Raw genomic sequence first — 23064 nt, 5'->3', positions numbered from 1 at the left:
GTTTGGGTCGTGGTAGATCGATTGACTAAGTCGGCCCACTTTGTCCCCGTGACGTCGGATTTTCAATGGACAAATTAGCGGAATTGTACGTTTCTCAGATTGTGAAATTACACGGGGTGCCTATTTCTATCGTGTCGGATAGAGATCCGAGATTTACCTCGCGGTTTTGGAAAAAGTTGCAAGAAGCTTTGGGTACCAAGTTGCATTTCAGACCGCCTTTCACCCCCAAACCGATGGTCAATCCGAGCGGGTAATTCGGATACTTGAGGATATGTTAAGATGTTGCGTCCTCGAGTTTAGTGGTTCATGGGAACGGTATTTGCCGTTGATTGAATTCGCTTACAACAACGACTTCAATCGAGCATTAAGATGGCACCTTATGAGGCTTTGTACGGGCGTAAATGCCGTACACCATTGTTTTGACCGAGCTTGGTGAAAGCAAGATTTTCGGGTGGATTTGATTAGGGATGCTGAATGAAAGTGAAAGTAATCCGTGAAAGTTTGAAGATAGCCTTCGATCGTCGTAAGTCGTGCGCGGATATGAAGCGTAAGGATATCGAGTATCGTGGGTGATAAGGTGTTTCTCAAGGTATCGCCTTGGAAAAGATACTCGAGTTCGGCCGTAAGGGCAAGTTGAGCCCGAGGTTCATTGGGCCATATGAGATATCGAGCGAGTCGGTCCGGTGGCATATCGTTTGATTTTGCCCCGAACTCAAAAGGTTCACGATGTCTTCCACGTGTCGATGCTTGACGTTATAGATCCGATCCATCGCACGTGATTAGTCCATCGAAATTGAAATTCAAGCTAATATGAGTTATGAGGAAGAACCAATTCGTATCCTATCACGAGAAGTGAAAGAGTTGCGAAACAAGCGGGTTCCGCTAGTGAAAGTGTTATGGCTCAAGCACGGGATAGAAGAAGCTACTTGGGAGACCGAGAACTCTATGAGAGAGCGATATCCGAACCTATTTACGGTAAGCTTTTGGGGACGAAAATCTCTTGAGTGGGGAGAGTTGTGACACCCGAATGTGACCCTAGTCGGAGAGTGGTTTGGGACCACGAAACCGAGTCACAAGAATAATTAAGTGTTATATTCCGTACTTATTGAATGTGGAATTGGTATGCGTAAATATTTCGTGTCTCGATTTTTATTAATTAGGTGCTAATTTGTAAGAAAGGACTTAGTAGTAAACTTTGAAAGTACGATAGGGAAATATGTGATGACTAATTAAAGCATGCATGCAAAATAATGGACTTGCATGTCAAATTCCCCTTTTACAAGTAATGGCCGCCATGACAAAGAAATATGGGTTAAACATGTCATGAAACATGTTTTGTTGGGCATTAGGGAGAAAATCATAAACAAATAAGCATGGGTGAGAAAAGAATGAAAAAAAATGTGTGTGAGAGAGTAGCATTCCCCCCATTGCCGTGCAACCAAGAGGAGAAAACAAAAAACTTGTTCATCCTTTCTCATCTTTTGGCGAAAATACTAAGAGGAAGAAGGATTTTTGCTTCATTTCCTTTGTTTAGAAGAGATCTAGAAGGTGATTTGGCTAAATTTGCATCAAGATTAAGGTATGTATGGGGTTGTGTTGGGAGTTTCATGCATGTTTTGGTTGCTAACTTGATGTGCATGTTAGCCATGGCTCAAATCTTTGGTATGCCATGGAAATGGTATTTGGCCAAAGTTGTTATAGTGATAAAGCCATTGCATGCTAAGTGTGAAGCTTGATGATGATGCATGCAATGATGGATTTTCTACTCATGAGTAAGATTTTGAGTTTTCTCTTTGTTTTATCATGATTAAAGTTGAAAAGGAGCATGATTGTCATACTTGGCCATGATGCATTCTTGAGCATGATTCATGCTTCTTGCATGTTAGTTAAAAGTTTGTGTTTTGGATGGCTATGGACACCTTGAAAATTCGCCATGCTCATATATGCATATATATGATTGCACATTTTGTTTGGTTATGAACTAAGTGATGAATATATTGATTTAAAGAAGAAAATGTGGAAGAATGCTTGTGAAATTGCAAGCACAATTCGGCCTAGCACACATATAAGTGCTTGATGCTATATTATAAGTTTTGGGCCACAATGTGCAAGCATTAATTAGTAGATTGCATGCTGTTTTTGTGAGGTATTAAGTGCAAATTTTGACCTCAACATGTACATGAATATTCGGCCTTGGGTAGCCCATTGAAGGCCTTAGCATTTCCTTGATGTTCAAACAAATTGTATTGAATTGCTTGATGTAGTATAAAATGTGCATGACCATTGTGTATTCAAGCTAAAGAGTGGCCATATGACCATCTAAAATCCTTGTCATATTCGCCATAAGCAAGCACAATGAGGTTTTAATAAATTGAATTTGTTTGAATTAGCTCAAGAGCCAAGAGGGCCACAATTGGACAAGGGGAAGGAAAAGGTGATCGAATAGCCGAAAAAGCCGTTCGACAACATCCGAGGTAAGTCCTCAAGAAGTGACCTTACTTGAATTATGTGAGATGAAATATGGATGTGTATGATTATTGATTAGGTGTGTATGAGTATTTGAATTCCACCCGGCTAAGTCCCGAAGGCGAATATGCTAATGATATTAATTGTGTTTGAGCCTTAGTAACGAAAATGAAATATGTATGTCCAATGATTATTGATGTATGTGTGCATGAGAAATTGAATGATGTCCGGCTAAGCCCAAGACAATTGTGCTAGTGGCTACATCCGGCTAAGACCAAGGCATTCGTATGAAGTTATTCTATCCGGCTAAGACCCAAGGCAATTGTGCACTTGATTATATCCGGTTATATTCAAGAAACTTGGGCTGGAGGTGAGTGTTGGTTGCTGAAATGAATTTAATTAGTACACTCGGACAGCCCAAAGGATAAGGTACGTTATATGTGCATTGGAAAGTCGACGTGTTTGAGCAACATTCGCTCAATCGACTAATGAATTTCAGTTATTGAATTGATTGATGCTTTGCGAACTTATATAATGATGAAGTATGAAGTAAGAATGTGTATTAATGAAATGATGCATTTGGCTATGTGAATGTATTGCTGTAAATTATAGTTCATTATATTCCTTGAGACTTACTAAGCATAAAAATGCTTACCCGTTGCTTTGGCTCTTAGTTTTCTAGATTTCGCCGAGGCAATCGGATTTGGGATCGTTGAAGTCAAGTCATCCACACTATCAAGCCTCCATTTTGGTATAAATTTTTGTTTGAACTTGAGATGGCATGTATAGGACTACCCCTTGTTTGTTAAATATGTTGTAATGTAAGTATGTACGGCCGTGCGAAAATGGCTCGAAAAGGAAGTATGAACTTAGACTAATTGTGGGTTGTATGTATATATTTTGTGTCATGATGTGGCTATGGCTTGAAATGAGAATGTTGGTCATATGATCAGCCATTGGCACGGTTAAAATGATCATATATGAACCTATGTATGGTAAGGCTAGTTGAATCATGGAGACCACCAAATAGGTGAGTCCTATCTTAAAACAGATGCTGCCAGCTGCAGTGGCGTGAATGTGAAAAATCACCAAAATTCATAGGAATGGAATTAGATAGTGAATAAGCTATGTAAATGAACCTTGATGAGTCTATTTTCATATGGAAGAAACGAAACGGTCATAGGAGTTACAGGTTAAGAGATATTAAAGCTATTGTGAGACAGGGCCAGAATGGTTTCTGGGTTCCCTGTCGCAACTTTAAAAATTCACTATAAATTATCCAAAAAGAATTAGGAGATATATCTTATATGTACAGATTCCATTTTGAGTCTAGTTTCATTAGAAACAAACGACACCAGAATTAAAGCCCTGTACAGAGAGATATTCAAGTTATACCGCGTGAAGGTCGGAGCAGTCGATCCCTGTAACAGGGGTAACTTTAACTAATAAACTGTACCAATTGGCCCGACCAAAAATCCTAGAAATAAATCCATGGATGGATATATGAGTCTAAATTCAGGGAAAATTTACGAAACCAGTTTCCGAGTTTTGAAACTCGAGATATGATTTTTAAGGCGACAGTGACGCAGTTTTCCAGCCTGACTGGAAATGTCAAATTGGTGGGCAAAAACATGTGAACTTGGTTTGTTAACCCTCGGGTCCGACACCGCGATGGTCTCGGTTTTGGGGTGTTACAATTTTATTGGTATCAGAGCCACGGTTTAGTCGATTCTAGGACTACCGTGATGTGTTTGGGGTCTAGCTATACATGCCATTAAATGATGAATCGATAGTGTGATGAATTCTGACAATTTGACTTCATGTTTGTTTATAGCAATGGATCCCGATCCCAACCGAGCGATAGCTGATGATGTGGAGAGTGTGGCGCCTGCTCCCGCGCAAGGGACAGCGCCGGCGGACTCTCAACCTATGGCCAGTAATCCTAATGATGAGGCTAGGCAAGCCTTTTATAGTATGATGAACGAATGGTTTAATCAATACATTCGAACCAACACGGCTGTTCCACCACCTCCATTCCCGATTTATGCAACCCCGCACCTCACGATACCTCCGGTGATCGACCCAATAAGGTCGTAAGCCCCAATGATAGGATTCGAAAACATGGGGCCACTGAATTTAAGGCTACGGATGATGATGATGCCGAGCGAGCTGAATTATGGTTAGATAACACTATCCGGGTGCTTGATGAGCTATCCTGTACACCCGATGAGTGCTTAAAGTGTACCATCTCCTTGCTACGCGAGTCCGCCTACTATTGGTGGAGTACTCTGACTTCTGTGGTGCCTAGAGAGCAAGTGACTTGGGAATTCTTTCTAACCGAGTTCCGAAAAAAGTATATCATCGAGATTCATCGACCAAAAGCGGAGGGAGTTCCTTGATCTTAAGCAAGGTTCTATGTCCGCTACCGACTACTGAACGAAAGTTTGTGAGGCTTAGCCAGACGCGAGAATGCATTTCGTCCGGGCTATTATGTGTAAACGCTTGAGGATGGGCTGAATGATGATATAAGGATGTTTGTTGGCATTCTCGAGATACGAGTTCGTAGTACTTGTTGAGCGAGCTTGTAAAGTCAAGAGCTTAGAAAGGAGAAACAAAAAGCTGATGTGGGGATTGGAGAATTCGAAGAGGTCCTCGGAAAGTCTCTTCAACAAGCATCAAGAGATTTCGAGATGATGCGAGCCGGTCTAGAGGCGTTTCGGCTTTTCTAGACGAGGACGCGATCGACCCCGTGACCACACGAGTCACCTCGATCGCCGGTGGCGGAAATGATCGCCGAGAGGGCGGAGTGTCCACATTGTGGCAAATGGCATTCGGGAGCTGTTGGTTTCATGATCGCTCTGCTATAAGTGTGGATCGGCCGACCACTTTATGAAGGATTGCCCGAGGATGCACGAACAGAATGCAAGTCGAGTGCAAACCCGGTGCTACCATCGCCGAGGTAGACCACCTAGAAATATGGGCAATGTCGATTGGCGGTCGAGAGGATCTAGAGATGCTACCATCGATCCGAGGCTCGTGCTCTGCTAGGACTTATGCCATACGCCACGCCGAGGATGCTGCCTCTCGGATGTTATTACCGTACTTTCACTCTTTTCAATACAAATGTAATTGCTTTGATTGACCTGGTTCTACTCATTCATATATATGTGAAACCTTAGCATCCAAGAAGACTTTGCCCATTGAGTCTCATCGAGTTTGTAATTCGGTGTCAAACCCTTGGGTCATTACGTGCTTGTTAACAAAGTGTGCAAGAAAAGTCCCTAGTGTTCCGAGGTTCTTGTTTTCCGGCGGACTTGATGCTTTTGCCGCTCGATGAGTTCGATGTTATTCTTGGTCCGGATTGGTTGACCATGCACGATGCGGTTGTAAATTGCAAGAGCAAGACTATCGATTTGAGGTGCGCGAATAATGAAATAATTCGGGTTGAGTCCACGGACTTAAAAGGGTTGCCACCGTAATATCGCCGATGTTGGCCCGTAAATATGTAAGAAAAGGGTGCGGCGTACCTTGCGTCGTGCTTTCGATGACAAGGAATCGAGAAGAAACCCGAATCTGTGCCCGTGGTTTGTGAATACCGGATGTTTTCCCAAGAATTGCGGGTTTACCACCTGTTCGAAATAGAATTTGGCATCGAATTGGTACCGGTACCACTCAATTTCGATAGCTCCGTATCGTATGGCCCCAACGGAATTAAAGGAGTTGAAAGTTCAGTTGCAAGAATTGGTGGATAGAGGTTTTGCTCGCCGAGTTTTTCGCCTTGGGGTGCGCCGTCGTTGTTCGTGAAGAAGAAGGATGGAACCATGCGATCGCAGATCGACTATCGCCGCCTTAACAAAGCGACGATAAAGAACAAATATCCGCTGCCACGTATTGATGACTTGTTCGATCAATCAAGGGAGCCTCGTGTTCTCGAAAATAGATTTGAGATCGGGCTACTATCAATTGCGAATCCGAGATTCGGACGTGCCCAAGACCGCCTTGAGCGAGATATGGTCACTATGAGTTCCTAGTGATGCCGCTTTGGGCTCACTAATGCCCTCATGGTATTTATGGACTTAATGAATCGGATCTTTAGACCATATTTGGATCGATTCGTAGTCGTGTTCATTGATGACATCTTGGTCTATTCAAGAAATGAGACCGAACATGCTGAACACCTGCGGTTAGTGCTGCAAATTTTACGGGACAAGCAATTATATGCTAAGTTCAGCAAGTGTGAGTTCTGGTTAAGAGAGGTTAGCTTCTTGGGTCATGTGGTATCAGATCGGGTATTCGAGTCGACCAATAAAATTTCAGCCATACTTAATTGGAAACCTCCAGAAATATTACCGAGGTTCTGAGTTTTTGGGGCTTGCTTAGTTATTACCGACGATTTGTAAAGGGTTCTCAACGATAGCCACGCCGATGACGGCTTACTCCAAAAGGATGTTAAGTTCGAATGGACGGAGAAATGCCAAAAAAGCTTCGATCAACTGAAAACTTATTTGACTGAAGCCCCAATTCTAGTGCAACCCGAGTCCGGCAAGGAGTTTGTTATCTATAGCGACGCCTCTCTACTTGGGTTAGGTTGCGTATTAATGCAAGAAGGTCGAGTTGTGGCCTATGCGTCAAGGCAATTAAAGCCACATGAGAAAAATTATCCGACTCATGATCTCGAATTGGCCGCTATCGTATTCGCCTTAAAGATTTGGCGACATTACTTATTTGGTGAAAGGTGCCATGTATACTCGGATCACAAAAGTCTCAAATATTTGATGACCCAAAGAGACTTAAATCTGCGACAAAGACGTTGGCTTGAGCTGTTAAAGGATTATGAACTGATCATTGATTATCACCCGGGAAAGGCGAATGTGGTTGCGGATGCCTTGAGTCGTAAATCGTTATTCACTTTACGAGCGATGAATGTGCACTTGTCTGTCCGATCTGACAGTGTGTTAGTGGCTGAATTGAAAGCCAAACCACTATTGACACACCAAATTCGAGAAGCTCGAAAAGTCGACGACGAGTTGGTTGCAAAACGGCTGCGTGTGTTCAACAAGGACTCGGAGTTTCAAATCGACGATGACGATTGTTTGAAGTTCAAAAGTCGTCTCAGTGTCCCAAGGAATTGAACTCATTTCGATAATTCTAATGAAGCCCATTGTAGCCAAATGGCAATCCACCCGGAGTACAAAGATGTACAATGATTTGAAACGCCGATTTTGGTGGCATGGTATGAAGCGAGACATCTCCGACTTTGTTTCAAGATGTTTAATATGTCAACAAGTGAAAGCGGAACATCAGTGCCTTGAGGATTACTTCACCAATCACGATACCCGAGTGGAAATGGGATCGAGTCACAATGGACTTTGTATCCGGACCGCCATTGTCGCAAGTAAGAAGGATGCGGTTTGGGTCGTGGTAGATCGATTGACTAAGTCGGCCCACTTTGTCCCCGTGACGCACGGATTTTTCAATGGACAAATTAGCGGAATTGTACGCTTCTCGATTGTGAAATTACACGGGTGCCTATTTCTATCGTGTCGGATAGAGATCCGAGATTTACCTCGCGGTTTTGGAAAAAGTTGCAAGAAGCTTTGGGTACCAAGTTGCATTTCAGACCGCCTTTCACCCCAAACCGATGGTCAATCCGAAGGGTAATTCAGATACTTGAGGATATGTTAAGATGTTGCGTCCTCGAGTTTAGTGGTTCATGGGAACGGTATTTGCCGTTGATTGAATTCGCTTACAACAACAAATTTTCAATCGAGCATTAAGATGGCACCTTATGAGGCTTTGTACGGCGTAAATGCCGTACACCATTGTTTTGGACCGAGCTTGGTGAAAGCAAGATTTTCGGGTGGATTTGATTAGGGATGCTGAATGAGAAAGTGAAAGTAATCCGTGAAAGTTTGAAGATAGCCTTCGATCGTCGAAAGTCGTGACGCGGATATGAAGCGTAAGGATATCGAGTATCGTGGGTGATAAGGTGTTTCTCAAGGTATCGCCTTGGAAAAAGATACTCGTGTTCGGCCGTAAGGGCAAGTTGAGCCCGAGGTTCATTGGGCCATATGAGATATCGAGCGAGTCGGTCCGGTGGCATATCGTTTGATTTTGCCCCTGAACTCAAAAGGTTCACGATGTCTTCCACGTGTCGATGCTTGACGTTATAGATCCGATCCATCGCACGTGATTAGTCCATCGAAATTGAAATTCAAGCTAATATGAGTTATGAGGAAGAACCAATTCGTATCCTATCACGAGAAGTGAAAGAGTTGCGAAACAAGCGGGTTCCGCTAGTGAAAGTGTTATGGCTCAAGCACGGATAGAAGAAGCTACTTGGGAGACCGAGAACTCTATGAGAGAGCGATATCCGAACCTATTTACGGTAAGCTTTTGGGGACGAAAATCTCTTGAGTGGGGAGAGTTGTGACACCCGAATGTGACCCTAGTCGGAGAGTGGTTTCGGACCACGAAACCGAGTCACAAGAATAATTAAGTGTTATATTCCGTACTTATTGAATGTGGAATTGGTATGCGTAAATATTTCGTGTCTCGATTTTTATTAATTAGGTGCTAATTTGTAAGAAAGGACTTAGTAGTAAACTTTGAAAGTACGATAGGGAAATATGTGATGACTAATTAAAGCATGCATGCAAAATAATGGACTTGCATGTCAAATTCCCCTTTTACAAGTAATGGCCGGCCATGACAAAGAATATGGGTTAAACATGTCATGAAACATGTTTTGTTGGGCATTAGGAGAAAATCATAAACAAATAAGCATGGGTGAGAAAAGAATGAAAAAAAATGTGTGAGAGAGTAGCATTCCCCCCATTGCCGTGCAACCAAGAGGAGAAAACAAAAAACTTGTTCATCCTTTCTCATCTTTTGGCCGAAAATACTAAGAGGAAGAAGGATTTTTGCTTCATTTCCTTTGTTTAGAAGAGATCTAGAAGGTGATTTGGCTAAATTTGCATCAAGATTAAGGTATGTATGGGGTTGTGTTGGGAGTTTCATGCATGTTTTGGTTGCTAACTTGATGTGCATGTTAGCCATGGCTCAAATCTTTGGTATGCCATGGAAATGGTATTTGGCCAAAGTTGTTATAGTGATAAAGCCATTGCATGCTAAGTGTGAAGCTTGATGATGATGCATGCAATGATGGATTTTCTACTCATGAGTAAGATTTTGAGTTTTCTTTGTTTTATCATGATTAAAGTTGAAAAGGAGCATGATTGTCATACTTGGCCATGATGCATTCTTGAGCATGATTCATGCTTCTTGCATGTTAGTTAAAAGTTTGTGTTTTGGATGGCTATGGACACCTTGAAAATTCGCCATGCTCATATATGCATATATATGATTGCACATTTTGTTTGGTTATGAACTAAGTGATGAATATATTGATTTAAAGAAGAAAATGTGGAAGAATGCTTGTGAAATTGCAAGCACAATTCGCCTAGCACACATATAAGTGCTTGATGCTATATTATAAGTTTTGGGCCACAATGTGCAAGCATTAATTAGTAGATTGCATGCTGTTTTTGTGAGGTATTAAGTGCAAATTTTGACCTCAACATGTACATGAATATTCGCCTTGGGTAGCCCATTGAAGGCCTTAGCATTTCCTTGATGTTCAAACAAATTGTATTGAATTGCTTGATGTAGTATAAAATGTGCATGACCATTGTGTATTCAAGCTAAAGAGTGGCCATATGACCATCTAAAATCCTTGTCATATTCGCCATAAGCAAGCACAATGAGGTTTTAATAAATTGAATTTGTTTGAATTAGCTCAAGAGCCAAGAGGGCCACAATTGGACAAGGGAAGGAAAAGGTGATCGAATAGCGAAAAAGCCGTTCGACAACATCCGAGGTAAGTCCTCAAGAAGTGACCTTACTTGAATTATGTGAGATGAAATATGGATGTGTATGATTATTGATTAGGTGTGTATGAGTATTTGAATTCCACCCGGCTAAGTCCCAAGGCGAATATGCTAATGATATTAATTGTGTTTGAGCCTTAGTAACGAAAATGAAATATGTATGTCCAATGATTATTGATGTATGTGTGCATGAGAAATTGAATGATGTCGGGCTAAGCCCAAGACAATTGTGCTAGTGGCTACATCCGGCTAAGACCAAGGCATTCGTATGAAGTTATTCTATCCGGCTAAGACCAAGGCAATTGTGCACTTGATTATATCCGGTTATATTCCGAAGAAACTTGGGCTGGAGGTGAGTGTTGGTTGCTGAAATGAATTTAATTAGTACACTCGGACAGCCCAAAGGATAAGGTACGTTATATGTGCATTGGAAAGTCGACGTGTTTGAGCAACATTCGCTCAATCGACTAATGAATTTCAGTTATTGAATTGATTGATGCTTTGCGAACTTATATAATGATGAAGTATGAAGTAAGAATGTGTATTAATGAAATGATGCATTTGGCTATGTGAATGTATTGCTGTAAATTATAGTTCATTATATTCCTTGAGACTTACTAAGCATAAAAATGCTTACCCCGTTGCTTTGGCTCTTAGTTTTCTAGATTTCGCTCGAGGCAATCGGATTTGGGATCGTTGAAGTCGAAGTCATCCACACTATCAAGCCTCCATTTTGGTATAAATTTTGTTTGAACTTGAGATGGCATGTATAGGACTACCCTTGTTTGTTAAATATGTTGTAATGTAAGTATGTACGGCCGTGCGAAAATGGCTCGAAAAGGGAAGTATGAACTTAGACTAATTGTGGGTTGTATGTATATATTTTGTGTCATGATGTGGCTATGGCTTGGAAATGAGAATGTTGGTCATATGATCAGCCATTGGCACGGTTAAAATGATCATATATGAACCTATGTATGGTAAGGCTAGTTGAATCATGGAGACCACCAAATAGGTGAGTCCTATCTTAAAACAGATGCTGCCAGCTGCAGTGGCGTGAATGTGAAAAATCACCAAAATTCATAGGAATGGAATTAGATAGTGAATAAGCTATGTAAATGAACCTTGATGAGTCTATTTTCATATGGAAGAAACGAAACGGTCATAGGAGTTACAGGTTAAGAGATATTAAAGCTATTGTGAGACAGGGCCAGAATGGTTTCTGGGTTCCCTGTCGCAACTTTAAAAATTCACTATAAATTATCCAAAAGAATTAGGAGATATATCTTATATGTACAGATTCCATTTTGAGTCTAGTTTCATTAGAAACAAACGACACCAGAATTAAAGCCCTGTACAGAGAGATATTCAAGTTATACCGCGTGAAGGTCGGAGCAGTCGATCCCTGTAACAGGGGTAACTTTAACTAATAAACTGTACCAATTGGCCTGACCAAAAATCCTAGAAATAAATCCATGGATGGATATATGAGTCTAAATTCAGGGAAAATTTACGAAACCAGTTTCCGAGTTTTGAAACTCGAGATATGATTTTTAAGGCGACAGTGACGCAGTTTTCCAGCCTGACTGGAAATGTCAAATTGGTGGGCAAAAACATGTGAACTTGGTTTGTTAACCCTCGGGTCCGACACCGGCGATGGTCTCGGGTTTTGGGGTGTTACAGAATACATGCCAATACATATATTTAATGCGCATTTTAGCATATCACTATGAACCATTTAATGAGCACAAAATACAAACCATAGTACACCCCATTCGCATACTAATTATCATACATAAATAGCACTCACAAAACCAAGTACACATGCTCATACCATTGGTATGTACAGTTATTTTACTTATGACTATCCGATTATAAACATTAACTTAACATCTTTAACTATCCAAATGGTCATAACTTCAATCATCAAATATATACACAATAATCATACTATTCCATCACATAAAATTTTCCATAAAAACACTTTTAAAATAATTTAGTAACATGGCCGAATATACATTATGCTTACCATTATCTCTTTACCGAATCTTATAAGAAACATAACAAACATATATACTTTGTATTAAGCTTACTAGCTTGAACTAATTCATAATACAAATAATGCATTCCAAATAAGGCAATATTAAGCGACAACCAAAATATATATATGCATCCATAATCATGTTTACTTCATTTGAGCTGAATCATAAAAATAAACATATACAAAACATACCAATATGACAAGCTTACCATAATGAACGGTCATAGACTATACATATCATAACTTTAAACCATAAGCATATACCAAGCACACTACATATATATGACATACATTTTACTTAACAAGAATATCTATTCGCAAATTTCACATCATACCAAATATACCATACACATATACTTTGAAATAACTTCATCATCATTAGCAAATATATCAAACATGATTCACATATAAATATATATATACTTATATATATAAGCCAAAGCCGAAACATCAAAACCAAGCATAACCATCACTTGATCAAAGCGTAAAAATCCAAGCTTAACAAAATAATAAGCCATTTTTGCATGGCTCATATTTACGTACCCCAAAGTCAAATATAAAAACTAGCCAAACATGCCATAAGTTCGAGTTCAACTTATAAAAGTACCAAAATATTCAATAGTGTGATAGACTTTGCTGGTGATCCCCGAGCTCGTAACTAGACTCTAAAATATATAAAACAGAGGAAAACATACACACACAGTAAGCTATCATAGCTTAGTAAGTCATAAGCAAATAAATAACTCAGTAACATTTATAATTCAGTATAACAAAAATCGAATCATTGTATCATATTCATATACATTTTCAAACTTGCAAAATAATGCATTTATCAAACATATAACTATGCTTCAAATCTGAATAGACCGAATACTCATGTAGTTAATATCATAATTATTTTTCACTTCTAAGATCACATATATACCCTTGGCCGAATATACTCATTCATATATGAGTTCATATAAATCACAATTACAAGGTTACATATACTATACATTTGGCCAATTATAGATTTTCATATGCACATATACTTTCATTTGCTTCATGAATACACCATTAAAACGGATGTATAATTTCACATAAGCATACATGTAGTTCACATTAACAAGTAACATTTATATCATCAATTCAAACATCTAACTTACCATAATTTCATAACTTAGTATGAATACATACCTGAACCTTTTAACTCGATTTTTCATTCGGTCTTAACTTAATATGTTGCCAATGTCTCAGACATGGTCTTACATGTAATCACATATCGATGCCAATGTTCCAGGCGTGGTCTTACATGAGAACACATATAAAAAATCCTATGTCATGACATATGTATCCTAGCTATTCCTAAGTTTCGTACGGGGCTTTCGGACGTCGTAACTCGATCGAATCAAAATCGTATACATAGATTCCAAGCTTATACATATTCAGCTTCCACATATATAATATCAAATTATTCATTTCAGCATATATAGTTCGCGTTTAATCAAATAAATAACATATATTTGCTTATAAACTTACCTCGGACAATAGTAATCAGAACAGGACGAGTAATCAACAACTTTGGTTTTCCCCCGATCCAAATCCGGTTTCTTTGGTTCTTGAGCTAAAAGTATTTAAATTAAACTCATTCAAACATAATTTCATTCAATTTAGTCCAAAAACACATAAATGGGAAAATTACCATTTTGCCCCTAACATTTAACTTTTTTTACAAATTAGTCCAAATTGCACAAAACACAAAACATCCTAAATTTGAATATACTATGCTTAGATCGAATGTTCCTTGTGTTCATACAAGTCCATACATTTCATTTATTTCATAGTTTAGTCCTGTAATTTATTATTTTTGCAACTTAGTCCTAATTACTTAAAATCGTCAAAAATTCCAATACAAAACATATTTATCCAAAACATATCTTTCATAATTCATCAACTAACATCACAAAACTCAATTATTCATCAATGCCATAACTCAAAAGATTCATCAAAATCAGAAATTCAAGCATGGGCTTTGTACATTACACTGCAACGATCTCAAAAATGTAAAAATTATCAAAAGCCGAGCTAGTTACATACCTTAATCAAGCTCCAACAATGGCCGAACCTATGGAAACCTTATTTCTTTTTTTCTTTTATTTTATATTCGGTCATGCAAAAAGAATATGAACACATGGTTTTAATTTTATGTTTTATATTATATTAACTTAATAATAATTTTACATTTTTAACCTTTATAAATTAATATGAAATCTTTATAAGTCCACAACCGTCCATCACTTATAATTATGGTCTAATTGCAACTTAAATACCCCAATTTAAAAAGACGACAACAATTTGGCCCTTTCACATTTAACCATCAAGTTTTCATTTTACGCGATTAAGCCCTTTTTGTTAAATCGGCACTCAAACGAAAAAATTAAAACACAAAAATTCCACAGATATAAATTTACACATAAAAAACACAGACAATAATTTTAAAATATTTTTCTAACTCAGATTCGTGGTCCCGAAACCACCGTTCTGAATAGGGTCTAAATCGGGTTGTTACAACTCTCCCCCCTTAGGGATTTTCGTCCCTAAAAATCTTACTGATGAATAGGTTTGGATAACATTCTTTCATTGCATCCTCTGGCTACCACGTCGCCTCTTTAACTCCGTGTCTATACGACAGTACTTTCACTAATAGAATTTTCTTATTTCGCAATTCTTTAACTTCACGAGGTAGAATACGATTCGGTTCTTCCTCATATGTCATATCAAACTTAATCTCAATCTCTGTTAGATTAATCACATATGAGGGATCAGATCTATATCTACGAAGCAACGAAACATGGAATACATTATGAATCTTTTCTAACTCAGGTGGCAACAATAGTCTATAAGCAATTTGTAACGCCCCCACGCCCGAGACCGTCGCCGGAGTCGAGTATGAGGTGTTACCAAGCTTAATTTAACATATTTAGAACTTTGGATTATTTATTTCTACATTCACAGCTTTTAAGCTACTTGCATCACAGTCACAAGAAAAATCATATCTTGAGTTACGAAACTTGAAATCAAGATCCGTAAATTTTCCCTAAATCTAGACTCATATAGCTATCTACTAATTTTTTTCTAGAATTTTTGGTTGGGCCAATTAGTACAGTTAATTAGTTAAAGGTACCCCTGTTTCAGGACTTGACTCGTCTGACCTCTGTTTACTACGAACCACATTTATCTCTGTACAAAATCCATATGACTATGAGGTTTATTTCTCCTGAAACTAGACTCAATAAGGATTCTGAGAATATAAAATACACTACCTAATTATATCTTTACAATTTATGGTGAATTTCTAAAGTTGGAATAGGGGATTCAGAAGCTGCTATGACCCTGTTTCACTAAAATTCAAATATCTTGTAACATATAATTTCTTTAACTGTTTCATTTCTTTCATGTGAAACTTATTATAACTAGACATAATAAGCTTCAATTTGATATGTAGTCCATCACCAAGTTCAATTTCTATGATTTTTAGTAAATTTTAAACTCACTTCATGTTGTTGCAGATTCTGCTTATGGCAAATTTCATCCCTTTTATGAGTTTTTATGCACTAAGTATCTTAATAATTTTCCTTAACATCAAATATAATCTAAACTAACTATTTTCATAATTTATCATTATCAAGCATTTCCTCAACCATTCCATCACCATACCATAAGATCATTTACACAAAATAGGTATATTGCTATACATGCCATACTTAAATTTACAAGCCATTACCAAAAGTCTTCCGGATAGTGTGACTGAGCCTTCGACCTATCCCGACTCCTGAGTTGGCTTGTCCAAAACTACAATGAGTAAGAAGGAGGGAGTAATCATAAATGCTTGGTAAGTTCATATGCAAATAATAAGTAACATAACAAACAGTCATACCAATCAACATTAGCATGTATCACTAAAACACATATCACATTTTTAATCATTTTTCATCATCTTATTACCTTATCGTGGTTGTATCAATACTCAACCCGAGGGTTAAATACATACCTGTCCAAAATATCCATTTCACATCACTTACCAATACGTCTCTTTACATCTCGAATATTCGGATACATGGATAACTTGCACATAAGTGCCATATATGCAATCAAGCAATCATGTAACCCGCCCATAAGCGAACTCAGACTCAACTCAATGAGCTCGGGCGTTCGCATCCATAAGTGAACTCGGACTCAACTCAACAAGTTCAGACATTCGCATCCATAAGTGAACTCGGACTTAACTCAACGAGTTCGGATGCTCAACCATCCTAGTGACATGTCACTTGTATCCTAATCTATTCCTAAGGTTCAAACGGGCTTTTTCCTCGAACACTTTTCCTTGCCGTCTTCCGTAGAATGCCGAAATTAATACTCGGTAACAATTATATTTAACAAGTAGTTCACATAATTTACATATTATTTGAAATTAACCACAAAGCACACAATTCATAATAAAATTCAGCATAACATATAATTAACATCAATAACTTAAAAATAACCATTATGCTACATTATTTACACATGAACTTACCTTGGTACCAAAATACAAAGATTTTGCAATTTAGTCCACAATCTTTTCTTTTCCTCGATTGAGGTCGATTCCACGTCTTTCTTGATCTAAAATAACACATTTAGCTTATTTAATACTCACATTATCAAATTAATCCTTAACTCAAATTTTGGCAAAATTACAATTTTACCCTAAACTTTTGCATATTTACATTTTGCCCTAGGCTCTGGATTAAACTTTATTCCTTATTCTTATGTTTTACAACATGCTGATCACTTTTCTCTTCTATGGCAACATCAAATTCTCACTCTAACATGTACTTGTGACTATTAGGTATTTTTACCGATTAAGCCCTTTTACTCGCTTTTGCTTAAAATCGAGTAGTACAAGTTGTCTAACATAATTTAAAACTTCATATTCTATCATAAAACATCAAAATACACAAATTTCACCTATGGGTATTTTTCCAAATATAAACCCTAGGTTAAATTATTGCTAACATAAGCTTTATCGAGTTAACGGATCTCAAAACGTAAAAATCATTAAAAACGGGCTTGGAATCACTTACTATGGAGCTTGGAAGCTTGAAACAAACCCTAGCTATGGAGAACCCTTGAAACTTCGGCCTAATGAAGAAGATGGACAAAAATTGGCTTTTAATTTTGTTTTTAATTCATTTAATAACTAAATGACCAAAATACCCTTACTACTAAACTTTCCAAAAATTCCTTCCATGTCCTAATTTGTCCATGAACTTAAAATTGGTAAAATTGCTATTTAAGACCTCCTCATTAATATTCCAAAACAATTTCATACTAAAAACTTCTAGAATGCAAGTTTTGCAACTTATTCGATTTAGTCCCTACTTTCAATTTAAGCACTTTAGGCATAGAATTTCATCACGAAATTTTCACACAATCATGCAATCGTATCATAAACCTCAAAATAATTATAAAATAATTATTTCTATCTCGGATTTATGGTCACGAAACCACTATTCCGATTAGGCCCTAATTCAGGATATTACACAATTGGCCCGATACGCTCTATAATCTCATACGGTCCAATAAATCTCAGACTCAATTTGCCTTTATGACCAAATCTGAGAATTTTCTTCCTATATCTTTTCGTTTCAAGTCAGCATACGATTTCTGACAATCTGACACTGTTTTCAGACTTTCACGAATTACTTTCACTTTCTATTCAGTCTCTCTAATCAAATCGATCCCGTGTAACTTATTTTCACTAAGGTCTGTCCAATACAATGGTGTACGACATTTACGACCATACAAAGCCTCATAAGGTGCCATTTTGATACTCAATTGAAAGCTATTATTGTACGAAAATTCAATCAGTTGTAAGTATTCGTTCCCGCATACCTTTGAACTCGAGAATGCAACATCTTAACATATCCTCAAGTATCTGAAGGATTTGTTTGGATTGACTATCTGTTTGCAGATGGAAAGATGTGCTGAAATATAATTTCATACCTAATGCATCTTGCTGTTTCTTCCAAAACCGCAATGTAAACCTCAGATCTTTATCCAAAATAATAGAAATAGGTACTCCGTGCAGTCTCACAATCTGAAAAACATACAATTCAGCTAGCTTATCAAGCGAGTAATCTGTGTGAACCAGAACAAAATGAGCTGATTTAATTAATCTATCCACAATAACCCAAATTGCATCTTTCTTGCTCAGTGTCACCAGCAAACCGGATACAAAATCCATCGTAACTCTGTCCTATTTCCACTCAAGTATCATGATCGGTTGAAGCAATCCAGAAGGCACCTGATGCTCGGCTTTTACTTGCTGACAGACTAAACATTTCAAAACAAAGTCAAAAATGTCTCGTTTCATACCATGCCACAAGTAAAGTTGTTTCAAATCATTATACATTTTCGTACTACCCGAGTGAATAGATAATCGACTACTGTGAGCTTCATTCGAAATCATCTGAATCAATTCTGGATTTCTCGGAAAACATATTCGATTTTTGAACCTCAGACAACCTTCAACATCAACTTGAAACTCTAAATCAACATTTGATTCACATTGGCTCCGCTTTGCTAACAATTCATTATCAACTTTCTGAGCATCACAAATCTGTTGATTAAATAACAGACTTGCTTTTAATTCAGCTATTATCGAAGCATCATCAGACATAGCCATATGCGCATTCATTGCACGCAGAGCAAACAATGATTTTCAGCTTACTGCATTAGCAACAACATTAGCCTTTCCTGGATGGTAGTTAGTCACAAGCTCGTAGTCTTTTAACAGCTCTAACCATCGACGCTGTCTCAAATTCATATCTTTCTGAGTCATCAAATATTTCAGGCTTTCGTGATTAGAATAAATGTGACATTTTTCACTGAACAGATAATGACACCATATTTTCAATGCAAATACAATAGCTGCCAATTCCAGGTCATGTGTGGAATAGTTCTTTTCATGCGACTTTAACTGTCTCGAGGTATAAGCTATGACTTTGCCTTTCTACATCAAAACATATCCCAAACCATTTAAAGATGCATCACTATAGATAACAAATTTTTTTCCCGATTTTGGCTGAACTAGCACTGAAGCTCCGGTGAAAAGGGCTTTCAACTGATCAAAAATTTTCTGGCACTTTTCTGACCACTCGAACTTAACATCTTTCTGTAATAGCTTCATCATTGGAGTTGCAATCATAGAGAAACCTTTCACGAATCGTCTATAGTAACCAGCAAGTCCCAGAAAACTTTAGACTTCAGAAACATTTCTCGGAGGTTTCCAACAAGTATAGTTGAAATTTTACTCGGATTAACATGAATACCTGATGCTGATACAACATGTCCTAGAAAACTGACTTCACGTAACCAGAACTCACATTTGCTGAACTTTGCATACAACTGTTTATCTTGCAAATTCTGTAACAAAAGTTTCAGATGTTCAACATGCTCAGTTTTATCACGGGAATAGATTAAAATGTCATCTATGAACACAACCACAAATCGATCCAAATACTATTTGAAGATCCGGTTCATCAAATCCATAAAAATAGCAGGTGCATTAGTGAGTCCAAAAGGTATAACCAAAAACTCATAGTGTTTGTACCTCGTTTGGAAAGCAGTCTTTGGCACATCAGAGTCTTTAACTCGCAACTGATAGTAACCTGATCTCAAATCTATCTTTGAAAACACAATATCCCCTTTCAATTGATCGAACAGTTCGTGGCAATGGATATTTATTCTTTATAGTCACCTTATCGAGCTGTCTATAGTCGATAAACATTCCAATAGTTCCGTCTTTCTTTTTCTCAAATAAAACTAGTGCACCCCAAGGAGAGAAACTCAGTTGCGCGAAACCTCTATCTGTCAACTCTTGCAATTGAGCTTTCAATTCTTTTAATTCTATAGGTGCCATTCTGTATGGAGCTATCGATATCGGAGTCTTCCCTGGCACTAACTCAATACCAAATTCTACTTCTCGGATAGGTGGCAAACCCGGTAATTCTTTACGAAACACATCTGGATACTCACACACAACTGCTACTGATTCAATCTTACTTTCAGTCATTTTACTATCAAGCACATATGCAAAGTAAGCTTCACAATCCTTTCTCACATACTTTTGAGCTAACATCAAAGATATCACTGTCGAAAAACCATTTAGATCATTAGATTCAATCTGAATAATCTCATCATTTTGGCACTATAAATTAATAGTCTTTCTTTCGTAATTTACGACAGCATCGTGCAAAGTCAACCAGTCCATACCCAGAATTATATCAAACTCGTCAAATGGAAACAATAGCAAATCGATCTGAAAAACGAATCTCGAATCATCAAAGGATAATTCTTGCATACTTTATCAACCAAAACACACCGGCCCAAGGGGTTCGATACTCTAATCACAAACTCAGTAGACTCAACAGGCAAAGTCTTACTGAATACTAAGGTGCCACACACACAAGAATGGGTCGAAGCAGGATCAATCAATGCAATTACACTAATATCATAGAGAGTGAATTTACCAGTAATAACATCTAGGGATGAAGCCTCCTTGCGAGCGCATATGGCATAAGCTCCGGCAGGTGCGTGAGCCTCAGATCAAACTGCTCTGTCTTTAGTTCCTCTCTGACTGCTACTCACATTACCCGTATTTTTGGGCGGTCTACTTTGAGCTGACATGTTACTCAGTCTCGCATTCTGTACTGTGTTTTGTTTAGCGAACTCAAGGCATTCATGAACGAAACAATCCATCGATCCATATTTAAAACAGGCCCGATCATGCAATCTACAACTGCCGGGATGTCATTTACTACAATGTTTAAACTCGGGTTGATTCGATCTAACATTACCAATACTAGCTACTGAGGTAGCTCTTGAGCTCACAGGTGGTCTATCCCGATCACATCTAAAATAACCTGTAGTAGCCTTTGAACAGCTAGAATCATATCGGAATCTCTTTGATGCCAACTGAAATGTTTTACCTGACGATCTTTTACGTGAATCTCTATCTTCAAAGTTATCTTTTCTTTTCTCTTTCCCGAGCTCTTCGGCTTTGCATACTTGTTCAATCAGTATTACGAACTCTTTTATTTCAAGTATGCCAACTAACAGTTGTCTCCGTTCAACCCGTCTTCGAATCTTTTGCACATTATAGCTACGGTCAAAACACACTCTCGAGCATATCGATTGAGTCTCACGTATTTCTGTTCATATTCTGCCACATTCATGCGACCCTGTTTCAATTCCAGAAATTATCTGTGCTTCTGGTTGATAAATCTCTAGCTAATGTATTTCTTATGGAACTCAGTTTGAAAGAACTCCCAAGTCACCCGTTCTTTCGGAACCATCGATACTAGTGTATTCCACCAGTGATATGCAGTGTCACATAGCAAAGATATGGCACATTTTAGACACTCATCCAAGGTACAAGATAACTCATCAAACACACGGATAGTATTATCAAGCCAGAATTCAACTCGCTTAGCATCATTATCATCAGTAGCTCTGAATTGTTTAGCCCCGTGTTTTTTGATTTTATGAACAAGGGGCTTATGTCATCTCAACGGATCAATCACTCGAGGTATAGCAAGTATCGGAGAAGGATTAGTCGGGGGTGGAGGTTGTTGTGTAGTCAGATTTGTCTGGATATATTGAGTAAACCAGTCATTCATCATTTGGCAAAAGGCTTGTTTAGCCTCTCCCTCTTGGTTACTCGAAGTCGGTTGAGAATCAACCTTCGCTGTCCCTTGCGCAGGAGCAGGCGCTATACTCTCGATATCATCAGCTACGACTCTATCGGGATCCATTTACTATACGAAAATACATTTTCAAATGTCAAAAGTCATCACACTATCGCAGTATATAATATGGCATGTATAACTAGACTCACATGTGCTACATTAGTCCTAGAATCGACTAAACCGTAGCTCTGATACCAAATAAATGTAGCACCCCTAACCCGTATCAATCGTCGAATTAAAGTTATGAGGCATTACGAAACCAATACACAACTTAAGAGAGAGGCAATCATTAATATTCATTTTAAAGGTAATATAAACTCAATTATACGAATCATAAGTACATCTCCTTTATAACATTCAAATAATTGAATTATAACATAGCGTAATACATGACAAATTCCATGCGCATACCTTAAGACATTCAAACAAATATATCGAATACATGCCAATATTCTATTTAATGCGCATTTTAGCATATCAATATGAATCATTTAATGAGCATAAAATACAAACCATAGTACACCTCATTCGCATACTAATTATCATACATAAATAGCACTCACATAACCTAGTATAGATGCTCATACCATTGGCATGTACACTTATTTTACTTATGACTATCCGATTATAAACATTAACTTAACATATTTAACTAACCAAATGGTCATAATTTCAATCATCAAATATATACAAAATAATCATACTGTTCCATCACATAAAATTTGCCATAAAAACACTTTTAAAATAATTTAGTAACATGGCCGAATATACATTATGCTTATCATTATCTCTTTATCGAATCTTATAAGAAACATAACAACATATATACTTTGTATTAAGCTTACTAGCTTGAACTAATTCATAATACAAATAATGCATTCCAAATAAGCCAATATTG

Source organism: Gossypium arboreum, chromosome 11 (assembly GCF_025698485.1).
Source record: "Gossypium arboreum isolate Shixiya-1 chromosome 11, ASM2569848v2, whole genome shotgun sequence".
Classification (NCBI taxonomy): Eukaryota; Viridiplantae; Streptophyta; class Magnoliopsida; order Malvales; family Malvaceae; genus Gossypium; species Gossypium arboreum.
Note: the sequence above shows the minus strand (reverse complement) of the source record.